This window comes from Anas acuta, chromosome 2, assembly GCF_963932015.1.
Source record: "Anas acuta chromosome 2, bAnaAcu1.1, whole genome shotgun sequence".
NCBI lineage: Eukaryota > Metazoa > Chordata > Aves > Anseriformes > Anatidae > Anas > Anas acuta.
Genome location: NC_088980.1, coordinates 151,964,584 through 151,988,581, shown reverse-complemented (window position 1 = coordinate 151,988,581; position 23,998 = coordinate 151,964,584). Strand labels below are relative to the sequence as shown.

The 23,998-nt window shown below is 36.0% G+C and overlaps 1 long non-coding RNA gene across 3 annotated transcripts in view; it reads right to left on the bottom strand.

Annotated features, from left to right (window-relative positions):
* LOC137851519 (uncharacterized) overlaps positions 1-23,998 on the bottom strand; it is a 70,297-nt gene that overhangs the window by 9,936 nt on the left and 36,363 nt on the right. For all 3 annotated transcript variants that reach the window (XR_011093264.1, XR_011093263.1, XR_011093262.1), the window contains one exon: positions 9,810-9,879. This is a non-coding gene — a long non-coding RNA (uncharacterized lncRNA). The remainder of the gene's footprint in view (positions 1-9,809; positions 9,880-23,998) is intronic.

The following is a 23,998-nucleotide window of genomic DNA, read 5'->3' as shown; positions in this document are numbered from 1 at the left end:
ATTCTTGAAAAACATCATTTTGCTGACAACGTTTTTCTAACTGAAAGGTGATTCAGGGTCTTTAGAGCAAAAAGGGAGTCAGATTGACTGTATTTCACCCCATGTCCCCAATAATTTGGGCATGTTTCAAGGAAATATTTCTGAAAATTACTCAACTTTCATCTAAAGATAGAAAGCCAGGGAAATTCTCCCATTTGATTTTGTAGCTTTTCCTAATAAGTTAATCACCCTTACTGATAAGATTTTTGTTTCTCATACATTTTTTTTTTCTGGCTACAGCTTCTAGTTTTGGTTCTTGTTACAACTTCCTCCACTGTAGCCTCTACTAGTTGTGACTTTCTGTCCCTGAAAATACTTCTATGAATTAAGCAAGATAACCCTCAATTTTCTTTTGTTTTTCCTTTATTTTCTTTTGAGCTTGACTAAACCCTTTAAATATCTCCACGGGGTATTTTGTTATTTTTCACACCTCTGACTTACAGTCTGTATTTTCTAGACATTATGCTTTGAACTTCCATATTTTATAGCACAGAAACTGATGACAAATCTCCTAAAAACCCCTCAGTGTTATTTAATACTTTCAGAGATCTGGTAAGGAATCTTCCTTCCACAATAAGAGAGAAAACATATATTTCTTTTGCACTCTTCTATCTAGGCCATTTACTTTCAATGACAAATTGACCAAATGAGTGTTATTGAACAGAGCAAAGATTGGACATAAAGTTCCTAATCTATCAATACAAAGCTTTCTTCTGAGTACAGAAACAAAACTGTCCTGCTTCCCTTACCTATTGTCTAAGTCACTAAAAAGGTAGGGCAGGGTTGTCCTTCACAACTGTTGAAAGAAGGTTAAGAAGCATTAAATATTACTCTATATTTCCTGTATTTGCTGGATATTAATTTATAGGATGTTGTAAATACATATTGCACCATTTCAATCTGTTTTATATCATTTGCTTTTGTACTTTATTGCAGTAAGAAAGTGACTACTAATATGTTCATATTGCACTAATACCTGGAAACAATCAACCATATAATTCAGTCATTACACACTGCAATAAATATCAATGCAATTTTAAAAGTGAGGAAATAAATCTGTCTGACTAATATTTCTCTAAGATGTGTAGAGATCTCTGGTGTCTGTATGTGTATATTGAACCTGACTGAAATCTATCTTTATTGGATGAATGGGCAATCTGAACTGTTATGCAAATATGACCTTCAAGAAAGCTGAGACAGAAAAAAAAAAAAAAAGAAAAAAAAAAAAAAAAAGAAAGAGAAAAAAAGACAGAAAGAAAGAGACAAAAAGCGAGAGAGAGAGAGAGAGAGAGAGAGAGAGAGAGAGAAGAGAGAAGAGAGAGAGAGAGAAGAAGAAAGATAGAAAGAAGAAAGAAAGAAAGAAAGAAAGAAAGAGAAAGAAAGAAAGAAAGAAGAAAGAAAGAAAGAAAGAAAGAAAGAAGAGAAAGAAAGAAGAAGGAAAGAAGGAAGGAAGGAACAAACGAATGAACGAAAGAAAGAAAGATTTTTTCCAGAACTATCTTTAAAAACTCCTTATTTTTAAACAAAGGGGCTATATATTTTAAGATCTTATGTTTAACCAAAACAAAATGTTTGTATCCTTTGCAACATAAAAGGTGAACTGTAAATTGTCTTTCTGAGCTGTATGTTTGGAGAAGAAATCAAATCACTTACAATTTCAAGGGCACAGACAGTGTACTCTAATATCCAAATGCTGATGTTTGCAAGCTGTATGGTTCAAAGACAGATACTTCAGTAGAATAATCCTGATATATTATTTTTCCTTTTTTTTTTAATATATGCACAAATTTTATTTTACTTCCTAAGATTTTGCAAGCAGACTCTGTTCTATAATTTCTGAAGACTAAATATTCCAACTCAAGCAAATATATAAAATGTGTGAGATGAAGGGTGAATTAAGTACATTCCTACAATTCAAGCAACTTGCAGGAATGTGACTCATCTACAAGTTATAAGGCACCTGTAGTAACTGCTGCTGTTGGCAAAATGTATTAAAGATCTGTAGTGGGTTTTATGGTTTTATGTTCATAGACGGCTTAGTACGCATATAAGAGTTACTGAGTTCCATTCATCCACCTCTTTAGGAAAAGCTAAACACTTTTAATTGCTTTCTGTCTCATATGCATCAATGCAGAATTTGAAGACAATAAATAATGTTAATTACAAAGATGGCCAATGCCTGTACCCTCAGATTTGATTGCTTCTTTGTTTGGGCTCCAGACATATGATTAGGCTGCTGACTAGGTCATGACTTGAGGTTAAGCAGACCAAAACAGAAGTGTGGAAAACTCCTGGATGTGAAATGAGAAATTTTAAAATATGACAACAGTGTTAAAAGCTGACAAAAAATCCAGATCTAGATAATGTCATGAAGGCTGGCTGCATTTTACAGGCATATAAGTGGCATGTGAAGCCAAATCCTTCATTTTTACACATACCACATAAATAAAAAACATATTTGTAATCAAGGGGCTGAGGCAGCTGGCATGTTTCTTACACTCTGAGAGAACAGTGGGCCAGGTACATCAAGCATCACAGTACCAATGTGCTGGTGCACATTGCAGAGCTCCAACATTGCAGAGTTCATTGCAACTGCCCATGCCTTCTTAATGTTCTTATTTTCTTTAGGCTATAAGTCCAATGAGGTTAATTAATTTTGATCAATGAGCCATATTAAAGTTAACCATCTAAGCTGAGTTAGTTGTATCTTTGCTCTGTAGGCAAGAGAGTAATACAGGAATCAAAGAGCAGTTCATCCAAGTTTAGAATTAAATTATCAGCTGAAAACTTTTGCTTCAATGTATACACCTGAATTATGGAGACAAAATTAGTTTCTTCATATTTACATATATGTGTGTATGTATATTATGTAATATTTTTCCCTGATCACTTTATTCATACTGTAAACATTTGCTTTTCTCTATTACTTGAATATGTATAAATTTCACTTTTCATTAAGCATATAATGGTATTATACACAGAAGATCACAGTCAGGTTTAGAGTTCTTTTATCTCAGGTTTTGTGTCAATATAAATGTCATTGCATATGTGTTATTACTAGGCTTGGGTTCTGCATCACTTTTCATCACCGTTGATCAGATATGCCATAAAGCATTAGGCTCAGTCTGCAGCAGCTGATCAGAGCCCAGAAGTTTTGCTGAAAATTGATATAGTATTATTTTTTGCTTCTGAATTCCACCAACATCCTTCTGCAATGTATTTGGAAATAACGATAATGTTACTTGTCCTGAGACTGTAGTCTGCCAGCTACTGTGAAGCATGCAGTAATACAGGAAACTTTCCAGTAGCCCTTTAATTTGTTCTCATAAATGAGGTCTAAAGGGAGAAGGAAATAATCCAGACATTTTTAGGATGACTCTACTTCCTTACTGCACTAGAACTTTGGACAATTTTTTTGTTCTCTGTACATATATAAATTAGAATCATAGAATCATCATAGAATATCTTGCGTTGGAAGGGACCTTAAGATTACCTATTTCAACCCCACTGCCATGGGCAGGGACACCTCCCACCAGAGCAGGTCCAAGTCCCATCCAGAATGGCCTTGAACACCCACATGTGGATGAGGCATCCACAACTTCTCTGGGCAACCTGTTCCAGTGCCTTACCATCCTCAGATTTAAGAATTAGCAACATAAAGCTTAGAGATAACATAAAGATGACAGACAGCTCAGGTATCTTGGTGTAGCTGAAACCAGCTTCCTGGCCAATTCTAAATATCATTGCAGACACATTTTACTTATAGCACAATGAAGTGGAAGTAGAGATCAGATCAGATTTGATCTCTGTTTACTCTTGGCATAATGTATTCCTGCTTTTCTTCACTTAATGAAGACTGAAAATTTACGGCACACTAAGAAATGTGAACCTGGAAGTGTTTTGAACGACTGAATAGTATCAAGAGATCTGTATTTTAGTTGGCTTTCACTCCTTCCCCCAAAAGGAAACTCTCATCCTTCTTTTTTTTTTTTTTTTTTTTTTTTTTTTTCCATGTGCTGGCCATGATTTCTGGCCCACCAACAAAATAACTGTGAATATGTCATTTTAGTTTTATACATTTCCTACTGAGATTTTAGTAGTAATCAAACTTTTCTCAAACTTTTCCTCTCACAGAAGGTGAAGGAAGCACCACCTTGACCTCAGTAACATTTAAAATGATCTCTAATGAAAATATGAGAAGAGGATCACTCCATAATCAAATAAACTTCAGAGTTTATCTGTCCAAGCCTTACTGTGCTATCCCTGGTTACTACCATTAGTGTGAAAATCTTCTTGCTACATCAAGGACAGGTTTACTGATTTTTTTTTTATTATTATTATTATTTATTTTTATAATATTATGAAAATGTCATATCACTGTGCCATTGAACAGAGAAGAGACTAGGAAGAATTTTAGGCATGAACACCAATACATACATACACACACAGATAGCCATATGATCATAATAATTTTCTGAGAACTTGTATTTCTAAAGTGTAGTACCATTAAAGCAGCAGAAACTCTGTTAGGTGTGACTTTAAAGGAATTGATATAAGAGAAATGCTTATATTCTGTAACCTGAAATTATTTCCACCGTCTTAAATTATTATTAGAAACAACCTAGAGAGAGAGACAGAGACAGAGAGAGGCAGAGATAAGGACATAAAGCCCATATTGAAAGCCTTGTTAACCTTAAAATGCATTGTCATTTCTCATTTGTGGAAAAATGAGCTCTCTTATTTGACTGTTGTAGTCCTAATGTGTTAGAGCATCTCCCCTTGCAAGCATGATGGCATGGGAGAATTATTATGAATGAAATGGTAATAAACAAACAAACAAACAAAACAAAACAAAACAAAACAAAACAAAATGTGGGGTTGGGATTTTGTTGTTGTTTTTGTTTGTTTGTTTGTTTGTTTTCCAGCTTTCCTTGGTTGTGAATTCCAAGACAATGCTGCTGAAGGAGATTGTGTCATTTCACAGCCCCATTTTTTTATACTGTTCTTGAAATATTGAAAAATAAGACAAAACACCAGTGTTTATTGGCATGGCTGTTCCATTTGCTGAAAGCATAAATATTTATGACCAATGCACTGCGACAGGATGCATCTCCAAAGCAAACATTGTGTACTTTAAAGAGATATGATTGTCTTCCCTACAGAGGGTATATCTAAACCTGGAGACTGGAATCTGTACAGACACATATCTTTAATTCTGACACAGGAAGACACAACTTCAAAGAAAACTGCCTTAAGCTTGAGAGTTTGTCAGCAGAACCTGAATAATATTTTTTACACTCTAAAATATGAGCTTTTGTCATTGAAACCATGTAGATAATAAATATGTACTAGTTAATTAGTAGGTAGTGGGCTATGTTCTCTAGAAATTGGTGCATATGTTATTGCTATTCATTATTTCTATTATGACAAAACATAGAGCCTCTACCTGAGAGCAACACCATGCTAGGTAATATTCAGTCATAATAATAGCCTGCTTCAGAGAATTTTCAATTAACGAATTAGGTAGCCATGTACAAGATTGTGATCCTTAAAACTGTACTTTTCTTAAAATTGTATGACCCTTTAAATTGTACTAACTCTTCTCAAATGCTTGCATTATTTCATCCTTTTTTTTTTTTTTTTGTGGTTGTTTTATTTCTTTTTTTTTTTTTTTTGTATTTTCAAGGTTCATGCAGAACATTCTGTTTCTGAGGGAAATTTAGGATTTTCTGTTCTTAGCCCACTCAGGATGCTCTAGCAAGAGATAGCTCAGCTTCAGGGTAATACTCTGTTCAATTGCCTAAGCAAAATTAATGTTCTCTTAAGGTATCTCTTGGTATTTAAGACACCTACAATGATGTCTGTTCAACACCTATAGAAGAATTATGCCCTTCTGCAACAGCAGATAGAGTCCAGTCAGGGTACCTACAGTACTTTATATATATACTTTTAGCAGCTGAACAGCTTCTACCTGTCTATGTGTGTGTAGTCTATTATTGTAATACCATCAATACAACTTAGTAATCTATTCAGATCACCCAAAGGCAGAGACACTGAGCATGATTCATTTACTAACATCATTTAAAATACCCTGTACGTCTTTTCTATTTGTCTCAAAGTCTGGTCTAGAAGGATGGGGATCTCTTGAACTTCCTGTGTCAGACCTGTGAGTCTGATGCAGATGCTGCAGATGTCTGAAGGCATGTTAAATGTCACCAGATGTCTACTGTTATATAACAGAATTGAGCCATACTAGGTGAAAATCTGAATGGATTTTTAACCTTCACTGTAATGACACAATATCACTGATTAAATAGTATTTATATACAAATAGTCCCCTTACATTTACTGAAATTTACTGATTCAGACTAATCCCTCCCTTTGTGTCTCATCCACAGACTTTCACATCAAAGCTACTGGTAATCCAAACTACCATCCAAAATATAGCAGAGACCACCACCTTAGTTTAATCTGCCTTTTAAGAGACACACACACACACACACACACACACGAAACTTTCATTTATGCAATGGACAGGTACTTAGAACCCTGTCGTTGAAAGAAGCAAATGAACATTTTATTTTCTTCACTTCAGAAATTCAAAATGATATCACTATCTTCCTGAAGCATGTTCTTGCTATCAGTCTGTTAAGTAGTCTGCTGTGAGACCTAAGAAGGAAGAGTGGGCTTTTATTACCCGTCTCTTTAATTTATGTTGTTGAAAAGAAAAAAATGCATGAGACATTAAGAAAAAAAATATGCTTTGATTCTGTATTCAAGTGGTTGATATCTCCAGCAGAGGAAAATTTATTCTGACTTCTCTCCTGCAAACAGTTTCTCTGGCTCATATTTTTACTTGATAGAATATATATTATTTGGTGTATATATATATATATATATATATATATTAATTTTATTCTTATTTTTTATTAATATTATTTTTATTTTTCCTTTCAGGGATTCCATATCTAGATTATCATTCAAACACACAGGATATTCTCTAAATGACATAGTACTCTTGCTTCCCTCCCACATATTCTGTTCTCCTGTTAGGCAAGAAGCAGCACACACATTGCAGAGCTGTTTCAAAACTGAATATATGTTCATCAGCTTTTTAGCAAATATATGCCTACTGTCTAGACAGGAGGCCAAAAAAAAAAGAATCTGAGATCATTCTTCTGTCTTTCCCTTTACTCAGATTTCAGTTTTCATTTAATTTATGATTCAGCTGATGTTAGCGGCACAGCCTAAATGTTAAGAAATGGACAGATAGTTCTATTTTTTGTAACTTTAAAAATGAATGAAGAAAAAAAAAAAAAAAGGCTAAAAATGTTTAAGTGTTTCTTGGTGTACAGATTAACCATCCAGACTTTCCATATTCAAGTTTTAATTACTTAGAGAACTTTCCTTTCTTCCTGTCTTCTCACCACCATGTCCAAATTAATTTCTGCAGAATAATATATCAATACCTGAAGGACTGAAGTATGCTCTATATTAGGAAATATTATAAGCCAGTGGTTAGGATACATTCCTGGCAACCAAAAAAGTTAAATCTGAAACCCTTTGATATGAGGCTGGAATTAAATCAGAGTGCTCTAACCACTCAGATGTTAGGAAAAAAAATAAATATGTGGGTGGTTTTGCTGCCTTCATAGAGAGCAAAAATTCAAAAAAGAGAGCAGATGACACAATTTTTGTGCAATCTGTCCCTTTGGAGTGAGTTTTAGACATTATCAAAATATTTTAAATGACTGAATCCCTCAAGGATTTTCAAAGGTAAAACCTAGTTTTGGTTCCTTGTCAGTTTGGTGGCATATAGCTATGCCAAAATTGAATTGATTCTTGCCACCTGTGCAGATGTAACTCTTAACATTTGGAAAAATTTCAACTTGGGGAGGTGAATTACAGCAGAACTACAATTGGAGCTAGAATGTAGAATCTAAATCCAACTTTATTTTCCACGTCTTTTAGTGGTGTTTTTCTTTGTTTCCTCATTTTATCTTTCTTTTTATTCCCCAAACCACAATAATCAGGATTAGATAAATTGAAGGCATACTATTTGCAGATTAGTTTTATCAATAATCTCTGGAATAATTTTATCTTGAAAATGTCCATCAGCAAATGCATTTGTCCAAGGTAGGCTACATATAATATTTATGACAATACAGATAAAGAAAGAAAAGGAACCTGATGATCCATCCCAGTGACTTCTCTGAAACTATTTTGATTTTACTGTCATGGATTAACCTGTGATTTAGACGTCTTGATTGCTTGGCCCTTCAGCTAAATATCTGAACTAGAGGCTTAAGTTTATTGATTTGACTTATTTGAAAATCTATCCCTTTTTGATTCAGTGAGAGGAAGTTCCTGACTGGGGTCCACACTGTTGTGTTAGCTCACTACTTCCATTTGCCAAATACAACCTGGCGGATGTTCATTGCCTCAGGAACTGACTGATGTACCAGATGAAGAGTGTCTGTGACAGCATGTCAGCTACAAAAAAAAAAAAATGAAATGACTTGGAAAACACTAATAAATCTAGAAAATAATCATTTCCATTCAAGTGTATAGGAGAATTTGGCAGAGAATGAACAAACAGACATATTGCAAGACAAGAGGGAACAAGACAAATTAGCTCTGATATCCCCATGTGAGTCAGATATTTTTCTGGAATATTTTATTGTTATTATTGTGAACTCATATGAATGTATAACAGAAAACATGTCTAAGAGAAATAAGTATGCCAGAGCTGGGAATCTGCATATACCATAAATATTGAAGAAGGCCCCTGAAAACTGTTCCAGGGTTTTTCTTGTTAAAAATGCACAGCATTGACCTATATTTGTTCCTGCTGTTGCCAATAAAGAGTTGTTGTGGCTAAATTGATTCTGTTGTCTGGGAGATTATACATGCCAAGGTATAGAAATCATATACCTAGAAAAGACATACTTGTGCTTAAGACACATAGTGCTTTATGAAGAGGATTTCCACAGAAGTAAACTGTGTGAAAATTGATCCTTTACCCAAAACAGAAAATCAAATCTACTTGCAGAATGTTACCAACTGTATTTACCTTACAGTGCAGTCAGCTGTATAGATCAATAGATTATCCAAGAAGTGAAAAATAAATTAATTAAATCATCTGTCAGAGATAGTGTCTGGTGTATATATACTGATATTAGTAAACTCATTGATCCGACAATACAGTGTCATTTGAATTTCTAGTCATTAGGCAGATTTTCCTTTTTTTCTTTCTTCTTTCTTTCTTTCTTTCTTTCTTTCTTTCTTTCTTTCTTTCTTTCTTTCTTTCTTTCTTTCTTTCTTTCTTTCTTTCTTTCTTTCTTTTTATTTCTTTCTTTCCCTCTTTCCCTCTTTCCTTCTCTCTCTCTCTCTCTCTCTTTCTTTCTCTTTCTCTTTCTCTTTCTCTCTTTCTCTCCTCTTTCATTTTTCTTTCATTTATTTCTCTCTCTCTCTCTCTGCCTTGCCTTGCTTTGCCTTGCTTTGCCTTGCCTTCTCTTTTCTACCTTACTTTCATTTACCTTCCCTTATTTTCCTGTTCTTTCCTTTTAATTTCTATTTATCTATTGGCACCACCGTTTCTTCTCTCTGGACTTCAGTGATATGGTGCCTTGGAAACAAAGTCTATGAAAGGATATGAAACAAAAGTATTTACATAAATTCTGTGATTGAGGAGGCCACTAAGTTAAAGGGAGTACCACTACATGCTTGCCTTGTTCTTACATCTTTTGCTGAGCATAAGTACTGCATACCATGCTTAGCAGGTGTGTTTCACTGCTATGTTCTTCTATATTGTTCAGGTTTTGGATGAGATAGGGATTCCTGTGGCAAGAGAAAGAGAAAGGCAATGTGTCAAAGCAAGTCTACACTGACAGGCTTTTTAAAGATAAATCAATGTTTGAACTATATTTTTGACTGATTTATGGTACATTTTTGACTTCTTTGGGATTTAGAAACAGGAGAGACAGGCACAGCAGTTGTTGAAATAGAAAAGTATGGTGTCAATAATTTACCTTTATGTTACCTTGAAAAGGTGTACAGTAATTGCAGTCTAAGAAAGGGTATGTTTTGTAAAAAGTTAGGGGATAGTGAATGGAAACTACACAAGAAAGAAACTAAAATCTGAAGAAGATGCAATGAAAAGATATTTCCCTTGCTCTGATTACACACCTCTGCTTTTTCACTTCCCATCTTACAATGTCTATTTTCTGCAGTCTGAGTATGTTTAGCCATTAAAATACAAATAAAAGTAGAAAAGATTGGACTAGATCTTTTGACACTGAAAGCCATCAAAGACAAGAACTCTTTTTTTTTTTTTTTTTTTTTTTTAACAACCCAGCAGTTTCCTTGCAGTCTTCAGCTTTTGTTACAGCTTTAAACATATTTTTGATGAGGTTCTGCTCTCAGATTTGCTATGCACCACATCATCTAGCAACTACATGACACGGGAATGGAAAGGCTAAAAGCAGATGATGCTTTGGAGTGCTCTGACATGACTCTGCAGCATGGATAGATGTTTAATTCACAGATGACTTTTTTTTTTTTTTTCCCAAAAATAAATATCCCATGGGAGGCAAAGGGACAAACAGGTGATGATGAAGGCATGATGAAGGCATGATATAGAGATGAATTGTTTATAATCTACTATTTTGTGTTTAATGTTTACTTGGCTCAGACTAAGAGGATGAAGAAAGAAAAAGTGGCTGAAATGATTTCAAAATGAGGAGCTATGAAAAATGAGAGGTGGAAGATTGAAAGGTTATCACTCCTCTCATTGCAATCCCCAGAGAGAGGTCTGGCTGGATTTGGGGCCAGATGTTCAGAAAATTCAACAATGAGCCAGTATGTGGAAAGAAGTTTGGCACCCAGCACAGAGCACAAGATGTTATACAAACTTGTCTCCAAATAAGCAATTGAATTTATTTCTTTTCAATTGTTTATTGAATTGAAAAGATAATTATTTTACCGCTGTATACATGCACGATATTCTGAGGAAAAAAAAAGAAAAAAAAGTTACATGCAAAGAATAGCCAAGCCCATCCTTTTTTATGTTCTGTACCTCTAAGTATAATTATACAATGCAGTCAGCTCATGCATTCATCTGCCACAGGATACTTTAGTCAATTCCTAAACAAGCCACCTCTCCTGTGGAGTATTCTGACCCCTAAATATGTCAGCATAAGACATATATATAAAGATATGCTGTGAGCTGACAAATAAATGTACACTTCTACCCTCATCTAATTCAGGTTAATTATCCAGGACTGTTACAATTCAAATGCATTGAATTCATCTTAACTTTTTTATATTTAGCTATCTCCAAATTAGGTGGTAAAGTTATTAATCTAGTTTCTATACATAATCAGTAGGGAGTGTCACTTTCAGAAAGTGATTCATGACATATATATGTCTTTTTCAGGAAGGAACAAAAATACTTTTTGTTCTCCACTGACTAGAGAAGGAAGCTTAGGTAGCAAGTTTAGGACAAGCTACTAATTTCTGGATGCTTAAATGAGATGAAATGAATCTGCTAAACTTGTATGCCATTTTGAAGGTCAGACTGTTCCACTGTGCCCAGCTAACTAGGATGGGTAACAGCAACAGGAAGCATATTGCAAAACCCTAGAGAAGTTTGTAACCTGAGTTCAAACTATGGCACTTGGCTATATATAATAGCTACTTGCCTTCTTATGTGATTGTTGGTTTATGCTACTTTATCTCCATTGTTTTGATTAAAAATAGCTATTTTCCTGTTACCCCTAGTATTCCAGTCTTGCACTTTAAACTACCTGAGGAATTTGATGCCCTCTGGTGTCTCCTGCACTTTTCCACAGTAATTGAAGCTCATTAGAGCATCGCAATATCACTGTACAGATCAATTGATGCAGCAGAATGCCACATTGACTTTCTTGTTAATTGAATATTAAAATATTTTTATTACTTGTGTCTGATGGTAGCTGGTATTGCAGATATTTGTGGAAGCAGAAGTGTGAGAGACACATGCTGTTCTGTACTGGCCAGTTCCACTTATATACGGTAGAAGCAGTGTCAAATACAACTCTCCAGATAGTTACAGCAAAATCATTCACACATTTGCTTTTATACAGCACATGATGCATGGAGTAACTATCTCTGCACATAAGCATAAGGTATCTTCAAATCATATTGTTGCCAATTTGTTTTAATGAAGAACAAATAACAAAACGTAAATGCAAACTCACACTGTCTCTGTCCTATCAACTCAGGAAGTGTCAAGCAGAGTTGGAGCATGTCATGTGTCCCTACAGTATGTTTTGAAGACAATTTTTAAGAAGATCCACATGAATCCATGTAAATGAAGTATACTGTACTTCATTCTGCTGCATATTTCTAACCTGTGGCATGTGCAGGGCAATAGCCTTGTCATTTTACTTGTCATTTTACTAGCTTTTAATTTTAAAGAAAAATGAGTTTATATAAGAAGTACGAACTTAAAATAAAAATTAAAATAATAAGTAAATAAACAAAACATTTAGCTGTGGACAAATTAAGCCCAATATATATTGTGCAAGGGTAAAGATAAAACCTAATAACCAAATAAACTTTAAGTTCTCCATGTGGGAAAATAAATAAATAAATAAATATTTTAAAGACCTGCTTTATGTTTTCTCTTATGTAATTTTAGAATCAGAGAATCAGAGAATGGTTTGGGTTGAAAAGAACCTTAAAGATCATATAGTTCTAACCTCCCTGCCACAGACAGGGACACATTCCACTAGACCAGGTTGTCTGGTCTAGTGGATAATATAAAAGCTTGGTCTAATTTTTGAGAGCAAAGGAATGTTTTGCAAATAGATGAGGAAAAGTGTGGAAGTGAAGGTAGAAGAAAATAAAATTGTGAAGAGCCCCAAAAGAAGTTTTTGTGATGAGAAGAAAGCATAATTAAATCACACTGCAGTGAGGTTTTTTAGGTTCTCCCCCCTCCCCAAACAAAAATGCTTATTTTCATATTATTTATTCACCCTTTATCATTCATATCACTAATGAAAATGTTAAGCAAAGAAGAAAACAAGAGATGCAGAACACAATTGTTCACTACCAACCAACAATTGTCCATCCAGTTCCCCCACCCAGCCAACTCCACCCTGTTTTATCGTTGAGCATGGTGTCTTATCCTAAAAAATATCCCTTTAGTCAGTTTGGGTCAGCTGTCCTGGATGTGATCCACTCCAGCTCCTTGTGCACTCCCAGCCTATTCACTAGCAGGCAGCTTGAGAAACAGTGAAGTTTTTGATACTTTACCCGAAGTATCAGTACAGGCTGGGGGTCAACCTGCTGGAGAGGAGCCCTGAGGAGAAGGACCTGGGGGTCCTGGTGGAAGACAGGTTGACCATGAGCCAGCACTGTGCCCTTGTGGCCAAGGGGGCTAATGGGATCCTGGCGTGCATTAAAAGGAGTGTGGCCAGCAGGTCAAGGGAGGTGATCCTCCCCCTCTACTCTGCCCTGGTCAGGCCTCACCTGAAGCACTGTGTCCAGTTCTGGGCTCCCCAGTACAAGAAAGACAGGGATCTCCTGGAAAGAGTCCAGAGGAGGGACACAAAGATGATACGGGGCCTGGAGCATCTTCCCTATGAAGAAAGGCTGAGAGACCTGGGTCTGTTCAGCCTGGAGAAGAGAAGACTGAGAGGGGATCTCCTCAGTGTATATAAATATCTGAGGTGTGGGGGACAGAAGGATGTAGCCAACCTCTTCTCAGTGGTTTGTGAGGATAGGACAAGGGGCAATGGCTGCAAGTTAGAGCACAGGAAGTTCCGCACTGACATGCGAAAGAACTTCTTCACGGCGAGGGTGACAGAGCATTGGAAAAGGCTGCCTAGGGAGGTTGTGGAGTCTAATTCTCTGGAGACATTCAAGGCCTGTTTGGACACCTACCTGGACAGCCTGCTCTGAGGAACCTGCTTTGGCAGGGAGGTTGGACCCTAAGATCTTTCGAGGTCCCTTCCAACCCCTACAGTTCTGTGATTCTGTGATTCTGTGAAGTCCTTGACTCAGTGTAAGCACTGCTCAGCAACAACTAAAATATCACTGTGTTATCAGCATGATTTTCATTAAAAATCCAAAACACAGCACCTTATGAGATACTGTGAAGAAAATTAACTCTATCCCAGCCTTACCAAGGCATTATTATTATTACATCATCTTTCTTTTTCTTAAACTATAAATGACTGAACAGGATTAAAATAGAAAAAAAAAAAAATGTGATCTATTGGTTGTGAAGTGCATTTTGGGTTTATTAACAGAAATATCAAAAATCCAAAACATAACATTACATGAGTCTCCATGAAAATAATAATAATAATAATAATAATAATAATAATAATAATAATAATAATAATAATAATAATAATAATAATAATAATAATTCTATTCCAGTCAAACCCATGAAAATCAATACCCAAAAGGTTTTTCAATGGAACTTCTACATTTTTAGCCTGGATTTTTCTGATGCCATTGAACCCCCTAACACTGAGGGAAGGGAATCTGTAAGACCAGCTTTAGGTAGGTTTCACTGCAGACATTTTATTTAGAGCACTGCTGCAGTTCATCACACTTCCTAGGTATGGTTATAGAGAATACGTCCAGAATAAATGGATAGGGCTTCATTCTATATCTATTGCACTGCTTCTTTTTCATATATATACGTGTGTGTGTCTATATATACATTTGCATATATGCACATGTATATTTCAGGAGGATACAAATCAACAAAATGAACTGCTGCAGCTCTATTATCTACTGCCTAATCACAAAGTCATATAACCATAAAATATCCAGAGTTGGAAGGGACTCACAAGGACCATGGAATTCAACTCCTGGTTCCACCACCCAAAAATAAAACCTAATTTCTGAGGGTGTAGTCCAAATGCTTCGTGAACTCCAGCAAGCTTGCTGCTGTGACCAGTTCCTCGGGGAGCCTATTCCAGTTCCTGACCACTTTCTCAGTGAAGAAGCTTTTCCTAATATCCAATATGAACCTCTCCTGACACAGCTTCAAGCTATTCCCATGGGTCCTATCAGTGGTCAACAGGGAGAATAGATCAGTGCCTCCCCCTCTGAAGGGTCTGATTCATTGTGTCTACTATACTTTTGTGCATCAGGATAACATGTAGTCCCATTTCTTTATTAAATTTTAAAAGGAGATACTGTTGTGATTATTTTCACATATTCCTATATCAATTCAGTATTTAAGTGAAATCAGAACTTTTAGTTAAAGCCCTTCGCATATTTTATATCATTCAGTGACTCACTATATGGCACACTAGAGATTTGTAATGTTAAGAAAGCACTAAAATTACTTCTATCAATTAGCAATATTATAGTTAAATGCCATCTAAAGCACAAAGACACATTTCTCAGTACTGTAGGGAAAATTTAGACTGAAATGTTAAGATTGCTATTCTTCACTGGCAGATTTTCTCTCTCTCTCCCTTTTTTTTTTTTTTTTTTGGGGGGGGGGGGGGACTTGCATTCCCTTCAGCAAGGAAGGATTAAAAAGTTTGGATATTTTAACAGGTAAAAATAGGTGAATACATTTAGATTAAATAGAATCCAACCTGAGTCAAATGTACCAAAGTGACCCAAGTGGATTTTATATTTTTGAATATAGCCAAAACGATTCTGAGAAATTGCATGCCCTTTTTAAGATTATGGTTGAGTTGGAAATAAAAATAATAGCCCCAAATAGTTACACCAATTGAAAGTGAGCTCTAAAACTTAAAATGAATATTATTTAACTGCACCCTGTGTACATGGCTGAGCAAGGCTCTAATGTCACAATATATTTTACAGTTACCAAATATACTGTAATCTGCCAGTACTTTTAAAAGTAATTTTTTTTTTTTTTTTTTTTTTTTTGTGCTTATGTGTATAACTGTTCATTATGAAGACTGATTCAGGTGGACTCCTGTCTCTCTTCTTGTGAGGTTTTGCCTGAGAAAGGTAAAACTACTACTTGATTATCATTGTGATACTACTATTATCTACTGACTATCATTATGATGTTCTATCTAGGTGAATTTAAAACAGATCCTAAGTTAAGAAGTGTAAGCAATGGTACTTTACAAATATTAACCAAAAGATGGTCATGATGGTTATGTCTATACTCATAAGTAAAATGTCTGAAACTGTCCTTGCTGTGAGGATGATACTCACTAGGTGGCCTACGCCACCTAGGGTGACTGTACGTATACTATTTTTGGGGGGAATAACCACAGTCTCCCAAATTGTTCCCAACAATTGCTTCAAGAGAGCTAACTGACCTGATATTATTCCAGGAACTGCCCTTGTAATTTAAACAATGTACATAACTAATTTCCAGTACCTAGATATTCCTCAGAAAATTCTACATAATAAATTACATGTATTTTATGTAAGTTGCACTTAGGTTGGCAGTGATTTCCTCTGGGAGTAAGTCTTATTGTTTCATTCCAAAATAATATCACTCACACATGACTAACTACAAACTTTCTGGATGTTCTTAAATGTTCTGTTTGTTTGGATGTATATCTCAGAAATGTTGTGGCAAGTAGGAAAAAAAAATATCCACAGATACTCAGCCAATGCAAACATATAGAACACCATGGATCTCAGCAGAAATTCAGCCAACTTCTGAATTAAAAAAAAATAAAAAAGGAAAAAAAAAAAAAAAAAGGACAGACTTCAGGAAATATCCTGAATGGTTTAAAAGAACTTCATTCCAAATGAGATGACTATGAGCTTCTAATTTTCTTGTTGATAATTAAGAGTCAATGAGTCAAATTAACTATCATTAAGGGACACAATGACTTGCATTCTCCCTTTTAGAGATTATTTACAGTAATTTCTCTGAACACAATAAACTGTTCTCTGCTTGCTTTACTCTAAAACTTAATTTGCCCGAAAGGCATTGGGAAAAAAAAATAATCTTCTGAGATGTTGAATGTGCATAACCAAAGAGATGATGCTAGCAATTTTCAGTAGCATATTCTGCTATATTATTTCATTGAAAAGCATACTTGGGGAAATGGAGAGATGTGGGGAACAGCTTCTCCAAACATCCTGCAAGTCAGAGTGGTTGCTCTTTGCTTAGCATATCAACTACAGCTTTAAGCACAAACTTCCTGGCAAAAGTGGCTCATATTGGAGGAAAATATCACACTGGATCCAGCAGCTTCAGAGAGACAAGACTGCTACTGCTCCACATCCCTAGGTCCAACCAGCAGTGATCCTGAAAAGGTGTTGCCAGTAGGTACATGCTCACAGAGCACAGATTTATACCATATGTGTACATATAGGTATGGGCAGCCACACAGACTGTAGATGGAGACAGAACACCCAAACACAGATAGCATCAGTGGCCTCATCCTGCTCCCCACTCTGAGCAGGATGGAGGGATGCTAGTGAAAATATATATGCATAAACACATACAGGGTTTATACATATATATTCTAGCATCTGTGCTCAGACACTCAATCTGCTCAGCAGCTGCCCCTGGATCCTGGTATCCCTAGTCGCTGGTACTAGGTCCCACAGCCCCACTCTGGTTGCTGATACAGTGTGACACATACATCCATGCACATATACACACACCCTGGCACACACGTGTACATACACACACCTACCTGTGGTAGTATTAGCCTGCTGGGCAGCTAAACTCCACCACAACCACTCTTTCACTCCCCCTTCTCAAAGGAAAAGGGAGAGAAAATACAATGTAAAGGGCTCAAGCATTGACATAAAGACAGGGAGGTACTTCACCAATTATTGTCACAGGCAAAACAGACTCACCATAGGGAGATTAATCATATTTTATTGCCTATCACTAATGGTCTAGAACAGTGAAAAACTAAAAGCAAACTAAAAACACTCTCCCTCAATCTGCCCTCTTCTACATCCTTCCCCTGAGAGGCACAGAGGAACAGGGAATGGGGGCTGCGGTCAGTCCCTGACATTTTGTCTCTGCTGCTCCCTCATGGTCCCTCTCTGCCCCTGCTCCACATGGGATCCCTCCCACAAGATGCCATCCTTCCTGAACTGATCCTGTGGGGGCTGCCCACAGGCAGAAGCTAGTTTTTAGTTTTGTAGTTTGTTTTTCTCTTTCTTAAATCTGCTCTCACAGAGGCACAAACAGCATCGCTCATGGCTTGGATCTGGCCCCTTTGTGGGTCCTTTTTGGAGCCATCTGAAACCAGCTCTTATCTGACATGGGTCAGTTTCTGGACTCCTCTCACTGAGGCCACCCCTGCAGCCCATCTGCTACCAAGCCTCTAACACATAAACCCAATATAACCCAATACCATCAGCTGAATGGGACCCTCCCAGCCCCCACTAGCTCAACCCCTCTGTACTCTCACTCTCAGAGCTAGCCCTGGATTCCAGGCCATGTCATCTACTTGCTGGCTACTCCAACTCGATCTTTACTAGTGATTACAGACTTGCATACCTTCACTTTCTCTAGCTCAGGTACCACAGACACACAGGTCCTTAAACCCATGGTCTGAAATCCATTGCTGCAATCAGACCTATATAAAAGCATGCACAGACTGATGTTACTGATGAAATATGGGACATGGCCAGACAAGCAAATCAACAAGCAATTATTTACACTGACCTGCCCTTCTTGTCTCCTTTTTCTCCATTTTATACTTGCTCCTCTCTATGCTACCTTGGTCCCTGCCTTTCCCCACCCTTGGTTTCTTCTCCATAATTCCCATAACATCCCATAATTAGCATTGTGTAAAAGCAAATTTCTCTTTCCCTGAATCCTATAATGCGGTTCCATGTGGCATCAATGCTCTCAATCCAAATGGTGCTCCAGCATTGACTCACCTTGATGGTTTTCACACCTGAACAGTAGGCCTGAGGCTTTCCTAGGACAGTACTGGGATGGGTTTGGAGAAGGTGTCCCTGCTTCTGAGTCCTTAATTTGGCTTTCTCCCTGCCACTCTGCTCATCCGGATGGAGAGTCAATGAGCTGATTGCTCCTGAGATGGGCCTGGGAGCAGTCAGGGTAGTACCTGATTTTCCCTCACTGCCATTGTCTAACAACGTTCCACTGAGCGTGTGCAGATGAGCTTTTATCACATAATCTAACATTGCACTTTCTTTGCTTCAATAACTTTTCAAACATACTTTGCCCACTCTGGCTGATATGAACTTAGTACAATAAATATATATTTTATTTATTTATTTTTATTTTTATTTATTATTTTTTTATTATTTTTTAAAAAGTTAAGGAGAAATATTAAAGCTTGGTATGTTTATTTACTAAATGCTTTTATTGTAAGATGACAGAAAGAAATAAAACTGGCCTGTGAAATAAAAATAATAGGTTAAATCCAGACCAATTCTAATATAAAATAGAACAGCATCTTATAGCCATTTACTGCTTTGGTCCAGCTGGTATAAATTGAGATAACTCCTTTGAAGCCAATTTGTAGCAGATAATGAGCAATTTCAGTCTTTCAAGCAAAGAAGAAAGAGAAACAAGATGTTGAAAATGAAGGAAAAGCGACTTTTAGAATGTAATGCATCAGAGACAAGAAAGGCAGAGTCCAGGAACCTGATTCAGATGACAGCTGCATCAGTCAGTAACAGTTTCTTTTTACCATTTCAAGGAGACAGTTCTCCAACTCAGGTGCTGTGGCAAGTACCAACAGTGAAATATACAGTGTTATTTTCATTGCATACTATCCCCAAGCCCAAATAAGATACAAAGACTATGTAACTTTACCAGTAAAGGACTTTTCTGCATGTGCACATGCATGTTTGTGTTACTCCCGCCACTTCTGTTTAATGGCAGCGATTTTGTTAACCACTGTCTTAACAGAAAGACCAGAGTTTGGTAGCCAGTCTTCAGCAGAGGTAATCAAAGAGTTGGATATCTTTTGCCAATCTGAGAACTCAACTTCAATGGAAACATGGCAAAAAACTGTCAACTGATATTAATTGGAATAGGTTTTCATGCCCATGTAAATACTCTAACATGAACCACTTGATGATGCATCACATAATCTCCAAACTGGCAATAACTTCCACACTGGTAACATTTTAAAGCATGTGCATGAACCAGGAAGCTCCAAGGTTAATTTGAATCTGCAGTGCTTCCTTTTGGAACCAAAGGCTACCTAAATAAAAACATATTGAGATCTTGATTTTTCTCTTTGTTATTTTTTATTAATTGTTTATTCTTTGAATCATGTTTGCAAATAATTCTGCTATTGAATTACAAATAATTTCTAGATACTAAAATCCATGTCTTGTGTTCATAAGGGTGTTATGATTTTCCCATCACTGTATTCTCATTGCATATGATGCAAATTATAAGTGAAGGCAAACTACAAAGTACATCAAGCAGTTATTAGAAATCCAAAGAAAAATTGTCTGTGATTATTAGAGGGAATTGTATGTCACCTATGGCCAGGAATTCATGTTGATGAAATCTTCCCTGAGCAGCCTTTATTATCCTTCAAATTAAGTCTTAAAAATCAGCTGTGAATACTAAGTTATGAGATTTATTTGATTTAGGTGGACTTCCTAATTCACTCAGACTTTTGTATTCGTTGGTCATTAGAAAGTTTCATAGCATATTAGGCTCAGTCTAACACTTAGTAATTTTAGAATATATTACTAGGGTAGTGGATCTATTTCTGTTTCAGCCTTGCCCATTCTACCACTCATTATGATCATATCTGTCATAATCTGACTGATGTTTTTTTGTTTGTTTTCTTTTTTTTTTTTTGTCCAGAGTGTCCCCCAAGATGGTATCTAAGTCCTTCATGATTACAGAGGTAAAACCTTTATGCTGCAAAACAAAATTAAAACCTAATAGTTCACTTCAGCTGATGTAATGTAATTACTAATAAATCAGATAAAACAAATTACTTTTTGTGTTAACTTCATTAGTACAATTAAGTGTTTCATGATAAGATTTGCACACACACATAAAAAAAAAAAAAAAAAAAAAAAAAAAAAGAATATCAGCTTGAAAGCTAGAAAGAACTTTGACTTAAAAAATCCCAAACTAGCCCCCCCAAAAAATAATTTCCCAAGCACCTGCTGAGTACTCATGTAAAGTTTCAGGAGGCTCAGAAATATGGTAGATTTTCAGAACAAGAAACTGTTCATCTAAAATGTCACAACAGTGAGTTGTTCATCATATGATACTTATCCATCCCATTGGGGAAAATAAGAGAAGAAATTAAAACAAATTATCAAATTCCCGTAATCACTCTCCTGTCTTAAAAAGTGCATCTAGAATTGGAAAAAATGTCTAGGTACAGCAGAAAGCATGAAAAGTGTAAAAATAAATAAAATAAATAAAAGAGAGAACATAAACAGTATGAACTGAGCTATGCAAGGAAAAAAATCATGAAAGCAAATCCTCAAATGAGAGAATATTTAAAACAGCTGATAGAACAGGCACGTAATATCAGCAAGCTGAAGTCCACACTTTGATGGACACTAGTTGAATACAAGTCAATGAAAAAAAAACGAACCTAAAACTAGAAAAAAGAGGATCGGATCACAAATAATTAATTAAAAACATGAAAGAGAACCTAGATCAAATCCCAAAGCATGCTATTTCTAATTAATTCAATCAGACGTGTTAATGATGAAGGAAACATTGATTTCATTACTCCAGGGCAGTGAAGGCTTAATTTCATATCCAGTGAAGTCAGTGAAACCTTTGTTATTAGCATAATTAAAGAAACAAGAATTTTGAGTCTGAGTTGATAAACTACATAACCCCTTTTCCTTACAGGACTCAAAAGCTAGTCTCTTTAACAGTGTAAAGGAAAATTAAGTCCTAACAAACAAGGATGAGCAACATGGCATGTGCAGTGGGAAACCTCACAACTTGCCCATAAGTTAACAGCAATACATGTTACCTGACAGTGTCTAAAATCCTACCTTCTACATCAGGCCTGTCACTAAGAGTTTTAAAATGCTACTCGATTTGTTTGCAACATACGATATTATTTCTGTATTTTTCCAGCCATGTTTTTTTTCATTTTATGTATACATAGCTAATGGTAACACAAATTCTCCCCTTTTATGATTCTAAACAAAGATTAGAGCACTCACTGAAGTCAGAGAACCAAGATTCCTATTAAACTGTCACTGAGCAAACAACATAAAATGTTCAGGGAAAAAATGAGTGTCTAGTTGGTAGGTGGAAGAGTGATGTTCATAACAACTTCCTCATTCCCAAAGAATCTGCACACAGTGAGCAACTTTGTCAGGACTCTTATCTCAAGCTTAAGGATTCTTTAAGACTGGTGGCTTGATTGTGAGGGTAATTTGCTTACAGTGGATTTGAACCTGGATCTTATCCCTGCATGAGTCTGCACCAAAGAAACCCTAAGAGACAACCAAGTCAATACATAGAAGGAGGATTGCTATCTTCTAACACTGTTTTTCATGTATCCATTCATTAAAAAAATAAAAAATAAAAAATGCCCTTGTACTCTGTGCGGAAGCAGAAGCCTATGCTTAGGAAATTGTGCTGTGAGAAAAAAAAAGTGTGTTTCAAATAAACTCCTCCCAAGGAGCCAAATTCCAGACAACTTAGACTGATGGAGACCCAGGGTATCATGGTGTCATCACGTATAAGTTCTAGAGCTGACAAATTTGCTCACAGAGGTGGGCCCCAGACCCTGAGATCAGTTGTTACTGAATATAGCTGTCTAAGGGGATTTAGGCAGACCAATGTCTGATTCTGGTGATGATTACATGTAGAAGGAAGTGTTAAGTTGCTGCAAATCCAGTGATTTTGGGGGGGAAAAAAAAAATCATCAAACGCCTGTTTCTGTATTTAGTTTATTCTCCTTAATTGAAATCTTGTAGGCTTTCTTCCCCATGAAGTACCCTCTATATTCCCCCAAACAGTTTATTTCTTATGGTGATTGCTTCATTATGTAATCCAACCAAGTTTTTCTAACTTTTGTTTCTATTCCTTTGTTAACAGGAAACTACATTAGGCTGAAAATAACTCCTCCGGCCACATGTCCACATCTTAGAAGGACTAGTAATTATATCCTACCTTCTTAAATTATCCCTTCAATGTAACAGTTCACTCCATTAGAGAGGTCAAAAAGGCTGAGTTTATTAAACACACAAAAATTACTGAATAAGAGATATTGTGAACATTTACAAAAAAAAAAAAAAAGTTACACTGGCAAGATAGTATTTTTTTTTCCTCCTGAATCCTGTTAAAACAGGAAAAGAAACACCCACCCAGGTGAAAAGAGAGGAGTTGTGTCCTTTATAAGGAGCAATACTTGCTTAAACAAACCAGAAAACAAACTTCTCTAACATCAGGGGCAGGCAGAGTCCCTGGAACAAAATATCCATAGCCACAGTTATTAGGGAGAAATTAGACAAATTTATCTACAAAAAGTGCTTCCTTCAGCACAACAGATTAATCAGATGACCTCTTCAGATTTAAAAGCCTTTGTCTCTGTTTCTGTGATATAATGACCACTGAGATTATTGTTTCTCATACTTCTCTAATGCTCAAAAATCAGTTCGCTAATTATAATGCTCTGTTCTTCATTGCTTTTCCTGATCTTAGCAATTTTGTTCAATATGAGCTGTTAAGGAGTTATAACAGTGGAGCAGTGCATAGTTCTATCACCAGGAATTGAGCATAATTGAATAAAAGCCTGAGATTCATAGTGGTAAGTCCCTGATTACTTTATGCTTGCTTTTCAATGATATATATATACACATATATATATATTTACATTTATTTACAAAAGAGATATATAATGATGACTACTTTAGACTGTGTTTTATTTTTTTTCTCCCTTTAAACAGACTTCTTTCCATGGAAATCACATGAAAGAATACTTTGACTTTCAGTAGATGGCACTTAAATGTCAGCATAATGACCTCTTTCCTTTCTTTCTTTCTATTTAAT